The sequence below is a fragment of the Muscardinus avellanarius genome, assembly GCF_963383645.1.
Source record: "Muscardinus avellanarius genome assembly, chromosome: 17".
Taxonomy (NCBI): Eukaryota; Metazoa; Chordata; class Mammalia; order Rodentia; family Gliridae; genus Muscardinus; species Muscardinus avellanarius.
Genome location: NC_137803.1, coordinates 64,337,698 through 64,354,792, shown reverse-complemented (window position 1 = coordinate 64,354,792; position 17,095 = coordinate 64,337,698). Strand labels below are relative to the sequence as shown.

General features: G+C 50.9%; 1 protein-coding gene across 2 annotated transcripts in view; it reads right to left on the bottom strand.

The window, feature by feature from the left end:
* The window catches only part of SPIRE1 (spire type actin nucleation factor 1), a gene marked incomplete at its 3' end in the record, with an annotated part of 113,990 nt that extends 97,839 nt beyond the window's left edge, over nucleotides 1-16,151 (bottom strand). For both annotated transcript variants that reach the window (XM_080714588.1, XM_080714589.1), the window contains exon 1: nucleotides 15,941-16,151. The remainder of the gene's footprint in view (nucleotides 1-15,940) is intronic.
* Between the last annotated feature and the right edge of the window lie 944 nt (nucleotides 16,152-17,095).

Genomic DNA, 17,095 nt, shown 5'->3' with positions numbered 1-17,095 from the left:
TGTCAAATCATATGAAGGTTTTGATAGTCAATTCATTCAATTCATTTTTATTCCTTTTTTTGTGCGGTACTGGGGATGGAACTGGCCTAAGCACACTACCTCTACCTCTGAGCTACATGCCAGCCCTATTTTTATTCATCATTTTGAAACAGGATCTCACTGAGTTGCAAAGGGCTTAGGTAGTAGCTGAGGCTGTCTTGTGAACTGCGATCCTCCTGTCTCAGCCTCCCGAATGCTGGGATTATAAGCGTGCGCCACCAAGCCTGGCTCATTTTATTCTTGTTCACTAAAATCTTTACACCTTCCTCAAAGCCTCCTGACACACTCTGTCTTTGCGATGGTGCCAGAGATAATGATATCCATGGTCAAGCACCCAGAGCTCAACCATGGTAAGAAAGGAGATTCCATCAGTTATAACTCAAAAACTAAAGCAGTAAGACCTGAAAATCAGCCTGTTAGCAATCCATTAATAAGAGTCTGCGGCACAAGTAATAGCCCCACTGATGTCCACAGCCTCATCTCCAGGCCTGTGCATGGCACAGCACACAGAGAGGGACTGCGCGCCGTGGCTGAGCTGCGATGTTGAGGTGGGAGGCGAGCCTGGACCATCACAAGGTGCATCATGGGAAGGCAGGGGCATCAGGGGCAGAGGGGCTATGGTGCAGGACAGGGAGCGGGGACACGCGGCCTTTAGAAGCTAGGAGAAGCAAGGACTGGGTCCCCCTGGGGCCTCCAGAGGAACCCTGCCCTGCAGACACCCAGATTTTGGCCCATGAGACCTACTCTTGGACTTCTGACTGCCAAGCTGTGAGGTGATGGTCTATGTTGTTGAAGCCAGTCGTGATCTATCAAAAAGTCAAAACAATCGGCCCCTCACATCCCAAACGCCACAGTCAGGCAAACGGCACACACGACGGCCCAAGCAGGAGCTCATCCACAGGCCGACTGCCACACAGCCAAGAGAAGGGCGACCAGAGCCTTCTCCGGGACCACGCCCTCGGGGGAAATCCTAGGTGCACAGAGGCCTAATCCTCAGGCTCACATCCCTGCCCCTCCGTAGGGTGGAGGGCAATGACAGCATCTACATCAGAGGTTGCCGTGAGGATGCGCGTAACGTTCAACATCAACTGCCGACTCTGTCGCCTGTCACCTAGTAAGCACTGGATAAACATCACCTCTGTTGCCACTGAAATCTTTGAGGCTTCTCTTCCAAAGCAGCTCTAAGTGAGACTGTGCGGCCTCAGAGATGCATGTAATCTAGCAGCCCTCACCCCTGCCTGGGCCTTGCGTGCCAAGACCACCACTCACCTACCAGAGCCCAAGACTCCTGCCTCTGTGCGGGCCGCGTGATGCAGGGACAGAACAGTACTGCTGCTTCACGTGTGTTAGGCTCTTCTGAAGATGAGGTCGCCGGTGGGGTCAGGGCGCCTCCTTCCCTGCCTTCGTCCTGGTGTGCGGTGGTCATGGCAGCTTGCCCACCTAACAGCTTGAAGCGTGACTGAGGTTAGTATTACTTTCCAGTCTCCTTCCACCAGCAGCTCTAGTTGAAAATGTCCTTTACACGCTCTGACCAGTCTATTACAAGGATCCCACCGTCAGGAAATGCTTTGAGCGTGCAACCACTCTGAACACCTTGGCCAGAAATGTATGTGCTAAAACAAAAGGCAGCCCTACAAATTCCCAGGCATTCCTGATGATACATGCCATCCAAACTCACCTTGCGAGGTCCTCCCATCCTCAGAAACTCAACCAGAGCATCACCATGACGACGGAGCCACGCCCGCTTTATAGAGCAGAGCATGCTGGAGCGCTGGAGCTGAGCAGGAGCACACCGCCAAGCCCTCGGTACCCCAGGGGAATCTCACACACAAGGAGTCTCAGGCCCACGGCCTGCGGAGCCCAGCCAGGCTGCTCTCCTGACCACCAGGGAGGACGGGGCCAACAGGGCCCAACAGTGAGCCACAGGACGGCTGCAAGGCAGTCTGGGAACACAGACCACAAATTTTGCTAAGGAGTACTTGGTTTTACTGTCCCTTAGACATGACCAACACCCACTTGAAAGGACAAGGATTCCCTAGAATAATCAATGTATACAATGTATCTAACCACACTTCCTGGGGTTCTGAGGCCATCTGACTTTTTGTTGTTGTTGTTGTTGTTGTTTGGTGGTACTGGGGTTTCTGGAAGCCCTTCTACCTTCGGATTATACTCCCAGACCTATTTTATACTTTTTATTTGGAAACGGTCTCTTAAGCCAGCGCGATCCTCTTGTCTCCACCTCCCAAGCGGGGGGACGCCCAGCCATCTGACTGTTTTAATCAGTCCCAGGAGGAGTTTACAGCTTTCTGTCTGGCTGTACAACATACTGCTGCTGTAACAGGTGGCTTCCAGGAACATGACCTCTAACTGTATCAGCGCTCATGGAGGACCCTTCACTCATCTCCCCTCGCAGACAGGACGGCCCCGCCAGAGCTTTCTCTTCCTTCCTTGGGATGGAATGTGGCCCCTGTAGACCCCAGCCTGGGCCAGGTTTGATGGCTTGGACCCCAAGTCACCTCTGTCAAGGCTCCAGCGGATGCCTGGCTCTAACCAGGGCCACTCTGCCTCTGCTCTGCCACCCTGGGCACCCTGGCTGGCTGCCCAGAGCACGCGCCCCAGCTGCACTGCCCTCCAGTTAGGCCCCACCTGCCCAGTCCAGGCCCCGGGCCTCACTCCAGCTCCCACGCCGAGGGTCAGAGCTACTTTCCTCTCCCTACTCCACGGCCCGAATGCCGCCGCACAGAAGGCCGAGACGCAGCCCGAGCACTCTGCTCTGTGCCCCTCAGATACGACCTCGCCTACCCCGAGCAGTCGCAACGCTGGCAGCACACTGAGCGGGCGGCCCCTCTGGCACCAGCTAGAGGCCACTGTGGAAGATGACCCAAGCAGGCTTGCTCGCAGCCGTGGGGGCACAGGGCAGCCTTGGGCCATGCTCAGGACACGCCTCTGCCTGGAGGCCATGTAGTGGGCTCAGTGGTACTTTGTGTATATCATACAGAACTGGATTCAATTTTCTCCAGCGATGGCAATTCAACTATTACTGAAATTTCACGAAATCTCCAAATACACTGAGATCGCCACTTCTTTCAAGAACAAGGAGAGCAAGGCATGGTGGCACACGCTTTAATCCCAATACTTGGGAGGCTGAGACAGGAGGATCACAGGTTCAAGGCCAGCTTCAGGAACTTAGACCCACAGCAACTGAGTGGGATCCTGTTTCAAAATAAAAAATAAAAGTAAAACAGGGATGGGGTGTAGCTCGGAGGTACAATATCCCCAGGTTCAATCCCCAGTACCACAAAAAGCAACAAGGAGACTCTGGAGGGAGCCCCCAGGCCAATTCATAAGGAGGTCTACTAGCCACACCCATCTAAGATTCGAGATCCATCTGGGCGGGGAGTCCAGGTTTCAAGTGTTACACACACACACACACACACACACCCATCCCTATTCCCTTGGGAACCTCCTCCCCCCACCCGTGGCATCTCATCAGGTATGAAGTCATCAAGCCAAGCACACTGCCAGCGACCTCTCAGTGCCCCCGGCCCTCTCTCTCTCCAGGCACATCCAGCGACCTCTCGGAGCTGCCCTCTCTCAAGATCTGGCTATATGTGACTTAAACTCTAAAAAATGACCTCGTCGGCCTGGGGGAGGTGGCTCAGTGACGGAGCACTTGCCCAGCATGCAAACCCTGTCAATTCCAGCACACAAAAATAAAAACGGAAACAAAACTGCATAGGTACACATTTCTACCGAGATAACCTTTCTTTCTCCTCTCCCATTCCTTCCTCCCTTCCCCCCTCCCCCTCCCCCTCCCCCTCTCCCTCTCTTTTTGATACTAGGGAATTGAATTGAACCCACGGGCATTCTACCTCTGAGCTACACTCCAGCCCTTTTTATTTTATTTTGAAACAGGGTCCAGTGAGGCTGTCCTCGAACCTGCAATTCTTCTGCCTCAGCCTCCCAAGTACTAGGATTACAGGCATGTGTCACTTACACTTGGGAGTACGATACTAAGGTTTGGTGTTTTCTCTCTCTCTCCTCTCCCCTCTCCTCTCTCTTCTCTCCCTCCCCCCCCCCTCTCCTTCCCTCCTTCCTTCCGTCCTAGGGATTAGCCAGGGCCTTGTGTTCAGGCACTCCACCACTGAGCCCTCTACGGGATAAGGCATCTTTATGATCAACAACTAGAGGAGACCAGCATTCGGAAGCAGCAAGGAAGAGCTCTGATGACGCCCATCAGGATTCAACTTGACACACCAGTCACATTAGTCCACACGGTTCATCTAAGCCATGTCTCAGCTTACAGGTTTCACATGAAACTCATCCCAGAAGTTTAGGGGAAATGTATTTATAATTATTTTATTATTAATCCAAATAAGCACACCTTCACACCCTAAAGAATTTAAAGACATTAAATTAATAAATGCTTAACAAATTAGAAAGTAGTAAAGAAAACAACTCAAGAATAGAGGCATAGATAAAACTATAAATGGTACCCAACACTAATTAACTTTCTCTGATATTCTGCAAGAAACACTATAGAGTTCATTAAGATCTATTCTAAAAATCTGGCACAGCACTAAGACAACTATGAATACCTATAATTCAGATTTTTTTCAATATCGAGAATAATTTTATGGACTTGCAAATCTATATTTGATTTTTTTCTTCTTTTTGTGGTACAGAGGATTAAACCCAGGGGCACTCTATCTCTGGGCTATACTTCCAGCTCCATTTTATTTTTTAAACAGATTTTTTTTTTTTTTTTTTTTTTTTTTTTTTGCGGGTCTGGGGATGGAACCCAGGGGCATTTGACCTCCGGGCTATACCCCCTGCCCTATTTTTTATTCTTTATTTTGAAACCGGGTCTCACTGAGTTGCAGAGGGCCTCACTAAGTAGCTGAGGCTGTCCGCGAACCGCGATCCTCTGGTCTCAGCCTCCCGAATGCTGGGATTACAAGCGTGCGCGCCACCACGCCCGGCTTAAACAGATTTTGATGCGGCTCTAAACCTCCTGTCTCAGCCTCCCTAGTACTTTGATATTGTTTTAGAAGTTCTTTATCAACCTTGAATCAAAAAATCTTGGCATAGCCGGGCGTGGTGGGCACACTTGTAATCCCCGCGCTTGGGAGACTGAGAAAGGATCACACAGGTTCAAAGCCAGCCTCAGCTACTTAGTGAGGCTCTCAGCAACTTAGTGAGACCCTTTTTCCAAATAAAATATAAAATAGGTCTGGGAGTGTAGCCCGGAGGTAGAAAGCCCCTGGGTTCCACCCCTAGAACCACACACACAAAAAAATCTTGGCATACTCATTTTATCACAAAGGTAAACAGTAGCTCAATAAAAATAGATTTGTAAGCCAGGTGTGGTGGCACACACTTGTAATCCCAGTACATGGGAGGCTGAGCATTGGGCAGGTTCAAAGCCAGCCTCGGGCCGGGCGTGGTGGCGCACGCTTGTAATCCCAGCATTCGGGAGGCTGAGACCAGAGGATCACGGTTCACGGACAGCCTCAGCTACTTAGTGAGGCCCTCTGCAACTCAGTGAGACCCGGTTTCAAAATAAAGAATAAAAAATAGGGCAGGGGGTGTAGCTCGGAGGTCGAATGCTCCTGGGTTCCACCCCCAGATCCACAAAATAAAATAAAATAAAATAAAATAAAAATAAAAATAAAATAAAACTAAAATTAAAAAAAAAGCCAGCCTCAGCTACTTAGTGAGGCTCTCAGGAACAAAGTGAGACCCTGTTTCCAAATAAAAACTATAATGGGGTCTGGGAGTGTGTGTGGGTGTGTGTGTGTGTAGCATAGATGAGCTGACAAAATTCCCACACAGATATTCCTTATATGATTTTCAAAACAATTTTTTAGGAAGAGCTGAATAAGTATTACTCCATCTTACAGATTAAAAAGAGGAGCACTGCAGGCCAGCTCCGCCCTCCCATCACCCTGGGACACCCTCAGCCCACTTGCCGCCGTCTGGGAGCACGACTCCACAGGGTCAGTCTTCTCCAGGCCAGCTGAGCGCCAGGAGGCCGCTCCGTCACCTGGCCACCCTGGCCGGCCTGGGGGCGGAGGGGACGGTCCTCCAAGAGCCTTTCCTCTCTCGCCCACACTGTTGTAGTTCCCAAACACGCACCCTGCTCCTTCCTCTCATTCCTGCTGCCCCGGCTCAGCCCTCCACCTCTGTCTGAAGGCCGCAGTGCCCCTAACTGGTTCAGCAACTCGAAGGCTACTGAGAGCCAAAGACAGTACCAATGCCAACGGGGTCTTTGCCGTCGGTTCCCCAATTCGATACACCTTCTACACAGCCCGCGCAGTTACCAAAACACAGAAGGCTGCTGGTGTCGCCTGACTTCCTTATGTGGCTCTCCACTGCTAGTCAGGCTGTAACACAAACCCAGTGTGGCACGGAGCCTCCATGGCCGGCCCAGCCCGCCTCACCCCACACATCCTGTGCCCCAGGCGCAGAGCGCTCCCACCACGGAGAAGACCAACTGGTTTAACCTCGTAAGCCAAGTCCAGTCATTGCTGGTGGCTGCCTGCAGCGTCCTGTCGAGAGCTCCCAAACTCAGCAGCACAACACCCTGGCTGCTCTGGATTGAGAAGGCGCTCACCCTCCGGGGGTGCGGGACGTCATCCTACCTAGTAGACTTCCACGTCTAATCTTTCCACGCATGCTTCTGCCCCATGCAGCCTCGCCCTACCTCACCGTCACCCTTCAGCTGTCCGAAACTCCGTCTCCTCTGGCGGGCCACAGACAGCGGGCCTCGCACTCCTGGGTGGGGCTCTGCCACCCCGAAGGTCTGCCCGCGTGCCATCCTCACACCTTGCATGCTCACCTGCAGTTTTTGCCATAAACAACAGTTCAGCCGGGCGTGGTGGCGCACCCTTGTAATCCCTGAGCTTAGGAGGCTGAGATAGGAGATCACGCAGGTTCAAAGCCAGTCTCGCTGGCTTAAGACACCCTGTTTCCAAATAAAAAATATAAAATAAGTCTGGAAGTGTAGCCTGGAGGTAGAAGGATTTCCAAGAACCCCAGTACCACAAAAACAAAAAACAAAACAAAAAAACAAAAACCTCGGAGATAAATGGAATTAAAAAGTTCTAAAGTATATGCATTCTCTTGAAAGCAATACCACCTAGCCAGGCATGATGGTGCACACCTGTAATCTCAGACCTGCAGGCTGAGACAGGACACTCACAAGTTCAAGGCCAGCCTCAGCAACTTAGAGAGGTCCTTAGTGAGACTGTTTCAAAAGATAAAATAGAGCAAGAGGTGCAGCTCATTCTCTTGTTTTAATCTCTCTTGTTTATACAAAATACTTTATGAGCATCTCAGCAGCTCACTGTTGCGATTCAGAACACTAATGACAATACACATTCCCTAACGGGGAACCATTCAGATGTGGCTGGCTGCATGATCTGGACAGTTCTGCCTGCCACAGACACACCTGCAGCCCAGAGCGACCTGCCAGATCTCAAGGTTTGCCCTGAACCTTGCTTGCCATCACAGAGTCATGCGATGAACCCGGACCCCAGGCTGTGTGGCAGCCACCCTCTCTCAGCTCCGGTACATCCATGTTGGCATGGCAACAAAGGACCTTCCTTCCCACAGAGTTTGCACAGACTGTCCTGCTACCTCCCTGTTCAACTTGGCTGTGTGGGACACAGGACAGTGGCGACCATGCCCAGAGAAGTAAAATGCCAGTGACAGATACTTCCCAAATGGAACGGCTTCAACACCAAGAACAACCAAACGCTTTAACACTTAGGTTCTTCCATATTAAAAATAACAGAACCGCAGAAGCAACACGTACACCCAAGGCAAAGATTTGGGTTTTTAAATACCATTCTCTAAGCACAGGAACTGAAGCTCCTTGGAGAAGAGGAGACACGAAACATCTCGTAGCGCCAGAGGCAAGGATGAGCCCACCACACAGAAGGACGGCTGACCGTCTGGGTACAGCGGCAACCTGGAGGAGCCACGGCTGCAGTGATCTGAGCGGCAAAGAACGAAGGTGGATGACACCGGAGTATAAAATAAGCAGGAGCAGAGGCACAAAAGTAGACAACTGAATAAACAAGTAAATGGGGAGGGACAGACCCGGCTTACAGACCAATTCCAAATAAAATCAGACAGACTCCAGCCTCCAAGAGCTGGCTTAACTACTTGGCCCTTTCTTGAACGCAGGCTCGGCTTACCAACTCATTCATAAACAAGAGTACCAAAAAGGTAAAAACAGTCACTCTTAGTGGAGAAACTAACAAACGCTTTCTTAATCAAGTGTCAAGGTGAACATAACAACTGCTGTCATGTGGATACCATGTGCCGCAATCATGTGCTAAGAAGAGCTTCACCTCCACTGGTACTCTTCCCCAACCCGAAACTCCAGTCTAGTTATGAAAACATCAGGCAGAACACCTGGCCAGCACTCCCCAAGGCTGTCAATCTCAGAAGGAACTGGCACAGAGCAGAAGAGGCCAGAGACAGGATGACCAAACAAGATGGTGTCCTGGGGAGGGTTCTGCAATTTAGAAAGAGGCCATTGAGCCGGGTGTGGTGGCGCACGCTGTCATCCCATCATCTGGGAGGCTGAGACCGGAGGATCGCCATTCGCAGACAGTCTCAGCTACTTAGTGAGGCCCTCTGCAACTCAGTGAGACCCGGTTTCAAAATAAAGAATAAAATATAGGGCAGGGGGTGTAGCTTGGAGGTCGAATGCCTGTGGGTTCCATCCCCAGACCCGCAAAACAAAAACAAATAAAACAAGCAGCTTGTCTCTTATCAACACAAAACCTTTGTAGATCAATTTCTTTCTTCTTCTTCTTTTTGTTTTTTTGCGGGTCTGAGGATGGAACCCAGAGGCATTCAACCTCTGAGCTATACCCCCATCCTATTTTTTTATTCTTTATTTTGAAGCAGGGTCTCGGTGAGTTGCAGAGGGCCTCACGAAGTAGCTGAGGCTGTCCGCAAACTGCGATCCTCCGGTCTCAGCCTCCCGAATGCTGGGATTACAAGCGTGCACCACCACGCCCGGCAATGATTTCTTTCTTCTAAAGTTTTTCTTCTTTTTTTTGGTGCTCGGGGTTCAACCCAAGTGCATTCTACCACCAAGCTTCACCCCTGAATCTATTTTTTTTTTTTTTCAGTACTGAGGATGGAACCCAGGGCATTCTACCTCTGAGCGACACCCCCAACCCTATTTTTCTTCTTCTTTTTTTTTTTTGTGTGTGGTACTGGGGTTCCTGAAAACCCTTCCAGGCTACACTCCCAGACCTATTTTATACTTTTTATTTGGAAACAGGATCTCTTAAGCCAGTGAGGCTGGCTTTGAACCTGCGCAATCCTCCTGTCTCCGTCTCCCAAACGCGGGGATTACAAGCGTGCGCCACCACGCCCGGCTTATTTTTTATTCTTTATTTTGAAACATGGTCTCATGGAGTTGCAAAAGGCCTCACTAAGTAGTAGCTGAAGCTGAACCGTGATCCTGTCTCAGCCTCCCTAATGCGGGGATTACAAGCATGTGCCATCACACCTGGCTTTTATTTTGAAACAGAGTCTAAGTTGAGGAGGGCCTAAGTAGCTGAGGCTGGCTGCAAACCTGGGATCCTCTGTCTCAGCCTCCCATGTAGTAAAACTGCAGGTGTGTGCCACAATGCCCAACTCTTCTAAAGTTTAATCAAAATTCCTAGGAAGCCAGTGGTTTCCTAACAGTCTTAACTTACTTAAGTATCGATGTCTGAGTAGGACTAAATATCTCTGCACAAAACATATTATTTCAAAATTTCTCCTTAAGATGCCTATAGCCATTCCCATAGAACCCAAGTGGAAGTATGTTGGAAGCTAAAGTTGGGAGCGACAGAGATCTTAACAATTATGACTTACTTTTGCAAATAAACATTTGGACACAGGTTTAAAGCCCTTGCAAGGATGGGCAAATAGCCTGATAAAGAATGGGCTTGATGTCTAAGCTGTACCAGCTTCACAGTGAATTTACCACTGCATTTATGTTTTGTTTTTCCTTCTTTAATAACTACAGCTATTTATTTTTAAATCACCCATGAAAACTAGAAAACTACTTGCACACAGTAGGCACTCAATGCATACTGGTTATACTGAATTAACCTGTACGAAAAGGGCTCATTTGCGTGCGTCCCTGTACTGACAAGGCATTTTACTATCAAAACCCCGGGCTCATACTTCCTATTTCTCTTCATTTAGCGATCATGATGTGAACACTCGAGAGCAGACAGAAGCAAATTGCTTCTAGACATGTGTTCACTATTTCTGCCTTCTCCACAAATATGCGCCTCCACTGAAAGGCGAATGGGATCGTACGCCGAGACCATCCTCCCCACCGAATGGGATCGTACGCCGAGACCATCCTCCCCACCGAATGGGATCGTACGCCGAGACCATCCTCCCCACCGAATGGGATCGTACGCCGAGACCATCCTCCCCACCGAATGGGATCGTACGCCGAGACCATCCTCCCCACCGAATCAGCACGAACCTTGCTGAGAAGCTGGCTGATCATATCCTCTTTTCAACTCCCAAACAAAGCCTGAACATCCCAATACCCAGAAGCTTCGCAAGGGACGTCTATTAGTATGCGCAAGGCTTTCCAGGCTCCCCCAGGAAAACCTACTGCCAGCCTTAGGATTATTTAAAACCAAGAGGTGGCCATCATTTAAGTGTTCTTTACAAATCTAAAGCTAAAGGTACATCATAAATTTTGAAACCAAAACTTGAATGATTTTTGTCAGATGCTGTCTAAAGTCTTAGAAGGCTGATAAAACCATGCATGACTGTAATCTCTAATGCTATGCTATTAATAACTCTTTCTAGCATCCCAAAAAAATAAGTGGTCGGGCGTGGTGGCGCACGCTTGTAATCCCCGCACTGAGGAGGCTGAGACAGGAGGATCGCACAGGTTTGAAGCCAGCCTCAGCTACTTAGTGAGGCTCTCAGCAACTTAGTGAGACCCTGTTTCCAAATAAAATATAAAATAGGTCTGGAAGTATAGCCCAGAGGTAGGAAGCCTCTGAGTTCCACTCCCAGTACCACCAAAAAAAAAAAAAAAAAAGGTAGGACTGAGGGTATAGCTCAGAGGTAGAATGTTCTTAGGTTCAACCCCCAGTAAAACAAAAAAATTGCATTTTTTATTTATATAAGTATGCACTACCAAATTACTCATCACTTTTAAGAATCCAGATTAGCCAGATGTGGTGGCGCATGCTTGTCATTCCAGTACTTGGGAGACTGAGACAGAGGGTTTTCAGGTTCACAGTCAGCCTCAGCATCATAGTGAGATCCTGCTTCAAAATAAAAAATAAAATAGGTCTGGACAGCAGACGTGGTGGTGCACACTTGTAATCCCAGCATTCAGGAGGCTGAGAAAGGAGCATCAGGTTTGCAGCCAACTTCAACTACTTAATGAGGCCCTCTGCAACTTAATGAAACCTTGTTTCAAAATAAAGAATAAAAAATAGGGCTGGGGGTGTAGTTCCAAGGTAGAATGCTCCTGGGTTCCATCCCCAGTACCCAAATAAACAAATACATAATAAACAAACATAAAAATAAATAGGGCTGGGGAGTATGACTCAGAGGTAGAATGCCCCGGGATTCAATCTCTAGTATACCAAAAAAAAAAAAAAAGAATCAAGACTGAATGTTCAAAGACAATGGCCTTCCAGAACCATACAATTACTCTTTTTTTTTTTTTCCCCTTTTTTGCGGTACTGGGGATGGAACCCAGGAGCATTCTACCTCTGGGCGACACTCCAGTCCTATTTTTTTATTTTTTATTTTGAAACAGGGTCTCACTGAATTGCAAAGGGCCTAAGTAGCCGAGGCCGTCTGTGAACCGCAATCCTCCTGTCTCAGCCTCCCAAATGCTGGGATTACAAGCGTGCGCTACCACGTCTGATTATATAGAATTACTCTTAAATCCTAAGAGATAATAGGCTAACCAAGATCTCACTAAAAACTTTCTAAGTATTTCCAATCGGCAGCCCTGAAATGCCCAACGCTTTCTCAACAACACTGGGTTCTCTCCACAACTAGCAGCAGAGGTCATGGGCAGAACTGAGGAGGAAAGGGATGGAATTTAACTCCACCATCTTTTCTGGAAAATAAGTCTGTTCACTCATGTCCCCTCCTAGGACATTACACCGAGGACGACATGACGCCACTCACTCTAAGGATACAGGAGTTGTCAGGCCAAAAGAAGAAAATGAGGTTCCAACAACCGCAACAAAGAGAGTCTACTGGGCTTTAGCAACTGGGCTCTTTCTGGTATTATGTCAAGGACAAACTATGTAAACGAGGGTTTGTTCTCTCTGAAAATCATCATGACCAATGCTGCTGCTTTTTTTTTTTTTTTGGTGGTGCTGGGGGTGGAACCCAGGGGCTTCCTACCTCCGGGCTGTACTCCCAGACCCATGTTATACTTTATTTGGAAACAGGGTCTCACTAAGTTGCTGAGAGCCTCACTAAGTAGCTGAGGCTGGCTTCGAACCTGTGTGATCCTCCTGTCTCAGCCTCCCAAGCGCGGGGATGACAAGCGTGCCCACCACGCCCAGCTTCCGATGCTGCTTCTAAAAGCAGGTTTTGCACCATTTTTTCTTTTCAAACAGCTAAATAATAAAATATGACTTGGTAGTATTTTAAAAATGTATCATGGAATTCCGTCTTTAATTTATTTTTATTTTTTGGCGTGTGTGGTCCTGGGTACCAAACCCAGGGACATACTGCCTCCAATCCACACCCTCAGTCTGTTTACTTTTCTTTCTTTCTTTCTTTCTTTCTTTTTTTTTTTTTTTTTTTTGGTACTGGGGGTGGAACCCAGGGGCATTGCTACCTCCAAGCTACACCCCAAGGCCTATTTTTTTAGTCTTTTTAAAAATGTTTGAAACAGGGTCTGAGTTGTGAAGGGCCTTGCTAAGTAGCTGAGGCTGTCCGTGAACTGCGATCCTCTGGTCTCAGCCTCCCAAATGCTGGCATTACAAGCATGCGCCACTACACCCAACTTTGATTCTTTATTTTTAAATAAGGTCTTAGTAAGCTGGCCTAGAACATGCAATCCTCCTGCCTCAGCCTCCCAAATACTAGGATTACAGGCCTGCACCACTACACATAGCTTGCCTTCCACCTTAACAATACTACATAAATACAACTGTGCTGGGTATGGTGGCCCACACCTGAAATCCAGTATTCAGGAGGCTGAGGCAGGAGGCTTGCAGGTTCCAGGCCAGCCTCAGCAACTCAGAGAGATCCTGAGAAAGTAGTGAGACTCAGCTTCAAAACAAAAAATAAAAAGAGCTGGGGGTGTAGCTCAGAGGTGAAGACTCTGGGCTCAATCCCCAGTAACCTCCCCCAAACACATTATAAATGCAAGTACTCCCGACTACTAAGTCTAAGTCTAAATACAAAAAAATCAAATAATCTAAAAAAAACTATTTAAAATAAAAAATTTTCAAAAGCATCATCAAAAGGCTGACTTTGTTGCCAGGCATGGTGGCACAATCTTGTTATCCCCGTGCTTGAGAGGCAGAGCAGGAGGATGTGCAGGTTCGAAGCCAGCCTCGCTGGCTTAAGAGACCCTGTTTCCAAATAAAAATATAAACTAGGTCTGGGAGTGTAGCCCGGAGGTAGGAGGCTTCCATCCCCAGTACCACCAAAAAAAAAAAAAAAAAAAAAAAAAAAAAAAAAGGCTGACTTTGTTTAAATACCACGCAGTGGGGCCGGGATAGAGCTCGGTGGTAAAACGCCTGCTTTGCAGGTGTGGCACTTTGGGTTCAATCCCTGGTTCCAAACAGACAAAAAAAAAAAAAAAAAAAAGAAGAACCCCTTTAAATACCCCACAATAGCCGGGCATGGTTGTGCACACTTGTAATCCCCACGATACGGAAGCTGAGACAGGAGGATCGCACAGGTTCAAAGCCAGCCTCAGCTACTTCGTGATTCTCTCAGCAAGTTAGTGAGACCCTGTTTCCAAATAAAATATAAAATAGGTCTGGGAGTATAGCCCAGAGGTAGAAAGCCCCTGGGTTCTACCCCCAGTACCACCAAAAAATAAAAATAAATACCACACAATAAGCCAGGCGTGGTGGCGCCTACTTATAATCCCAGCATTCAGGAGGCTGAGACCAGAGGATCACAGTTCACAGATAGCCTCAGCTACTTAGTGAGGCCCTCTGCAACTTAGTGAGGCCCTGTTTCAAAATAAAGAATAACATTCGGGAGGCTGAGACCTGGAGGATCGCAGTTCGCGGACAGTCTCAGCTACTTAGTGAGGCCCTCTGCAACTCAGTGAGACCCGGTTTCAAAATAAAGAATAAAAAATAGGGCAGGGGGTGTAGCCTGGAGGTCAAATGCCCCTGGGTTCCATCCCCAGACCCGCAAAAAAAAAAAAAAAAAAAAAAAAAAAAAGAATAAAAAATAGGGCTCGGAGGTTGAATGCCCCTGGGTTTATCTCCAGACCAGCAAACACACACAAACACACACAATGTATACATACATATCACAATAACACATGATACTCCGTATATATATACAGTCTGGAAGGTATGGGTTGAAATTTAATAAAATGAAGGCTGGCTCTAAAGAAGTAAAAATACATTTGCCTGACACTAAAAAAAAGCAAAGAAATATGACTACTTGGTAGAACTGAAAGAACATAATGTTGAATGTTTTTCAATGTAGAAAAGGATTTTCATTAAATGTCATCCTAGTAATACTGAATTACATCTTTCACCTTAAGCATTTTGACAGCTCCATCAACTTCCTAAAAGTGAGGGTGGATTGTTTTTCTATGTTTTTAATAGACGTGCCTCTCAAAAGACTGAATTAGGTAAGCACTGGCAGGGGAAACCTACTACGAACCTTCCTAATAATTTCACGGGTAAACTGCTAGCTATGTCACCATGCGATTAATCCTGAGCAACTGACGTTAGACAACAGGTAACTAAAACCCATTTCTCTTGTATCTGAACATCTCCAGTTTCCTTCACAAGCCTGTTTTCACCACAATTATTTTGTGTGTGTGCAGTGCTGGGGAATGAACCCAGGAGCATTCTACCTCTGAACTAATTTCCAGCCCTATTTTGTTTTTTATTTTGAAACAGGATCTCGCTAAGTTGTGGAGAGCCTTACTAAATTGCTGAGGCTGCCCTCAAACCTGCGATCCTTCTGTCTCAGTCTCCCAAGTACTGGGATTACAGGCGTGCGCCACCATGCCTGGCTCAACAAAATTTAATACATAAAAAGGGTATTTTCTAACGTCCAAGAACTAAAAGCAATTATTACTTAGGTCCATTCTTTTCTATTTCTCTCGAAATAGCAAAATTCTCCTCCGAGCTAATATTTTTTATCGAAGGAATACTGTCCAACGTAAAAGGCTACAGCTCGGACACTCGTCCCTAAAGGTGCCATCTCCCTGACCCGGGGACGAAGGGTCCTTGACAGGAGCCCTGGGGAACCCGTCCTGGCCTGGTCCCTCGCAGCGCGGGCCCTGGCCAGCAGCCGGCCAGGGGAGGGAGCGCCCGCCGCTGTCGCCGGAGCCGGCGGCCGGCAGGTCTCCCGGCGGCGCGGGGCGGTCCTCCCGCATCCTCCCGGCGCGGTCCTCCGCACCCTCCGCGTCCTCCCGGCGCGGTCCTCCGCACCCTCCGCGTCCTCCCGGCGCGGTCCTCCCGCATCCTCCGCGTCCTCCCGGCGCGGTCCTCCCGCATCCTCCCGGCGCGGTCCTCCGCACCCTCCGCGTCCTCCCGGCGCGGTCCTCCGCATCCTCCGCGTCCTCCGGGCGCGGTCCTCCCGCGTCCTCCCGGCGTGCTCCTCCCGCACCCCCCGCGTCCTCCCGGCGCGCTCCTCCCGCGCCCTCCGCGCCCTCCGCGCTCACCCTCGCCCTCGTCGCCGGCCGCGGGCGCCAGGGTGACGGCGCCGTCGCTCCACACGCGGAGCTGCGCGGCCGAGCGCGCGCGGGGCGGGCGGCGGGCGGCGCGCAGCGCGGCGCAGCACTGGTAGCACACGGCCCACGCCTGCTCCTCGTTGATGGGCTGGTTGTAGAGCCGCAGGATCTCCTCCAGGCTCAGCGCCTCGCGCGGGCCGCCGGCCGCCGCCATGCCGCCTCCTCAGCGCCGGGCCCCGGCCTCCGCCCGCCGCCGCCGCCGCGCCATCCCGGGCCGCCACGGACCGACCGCGGCGGCAGCAGCAGCAGCAGCGGCAGCCAGCCCAGCGCGGCGGACGGCGGCCGTGCTGCCTGCCCCGCGCCGCCGCCGCCGCGACGCGATGGCGTCCGCTCGCCCCGCCCACCGACCCCGTGCACGCCCACCGCGCAGCCACGCCCACCGCCGGGACCCCGCCCCGCCCGCGAGCCGCACGCACGCCCACCGCGCAGCCACGCCCACCGCCGGGACCCCGCCCCGCCCGCGAGCCGCGCGCACGCCCACCGCGCAGCCACGCCCACCTCCGCGGAGCCCCGCCCAGCCCAGCCTCCCCCGCCTGCGGAGCCGCGCGCACGCTCGCCGCGCAGCCACGCCCACCGCTAGGAGCCCAACCCCGCCCACCGAGCCGCGCGACGCCCACCGCGGAGCCACGCCCACCTCCGCGGAGCCCCGCCCCGCCCCGCCTGCGGAGCCGCGCGCACGCTCGCCGCTCGGAAGCACGCCCCGCCCCGCCCACCAGGACGAGAGCTCGCCCACCAATCCTTGCGCACGCCCACCGCGCCGCAAGGCTCACCCCGGGAGCGCGTCCCGCCCACCAAGCCGCAAAGCACGCCCGCCGCGCACGCCACGCCCACCGACAGGGAGCCCCGCCCGCCGCGGGCCCCGCCCCGCCCCGCCCACCAGGACGAGAGCCCGCCCCGAGCCCCGGCTCGCGCGGGGAGGCCTGGCGCCCTGGGCACCGCCAGCGAGGGAGCCCGGGCGGCCGGCTGGCCGTCTCGTCAGGAAGCCCGCCAAGAGGTGGGCAGTCCTGGACCGCGCGACGCGGGGCCTGCCTTGCGCGGGCGCCTCGGGCCGGCTTGTAGGTTTCTGGCCTGTTGGATACCCCCCCC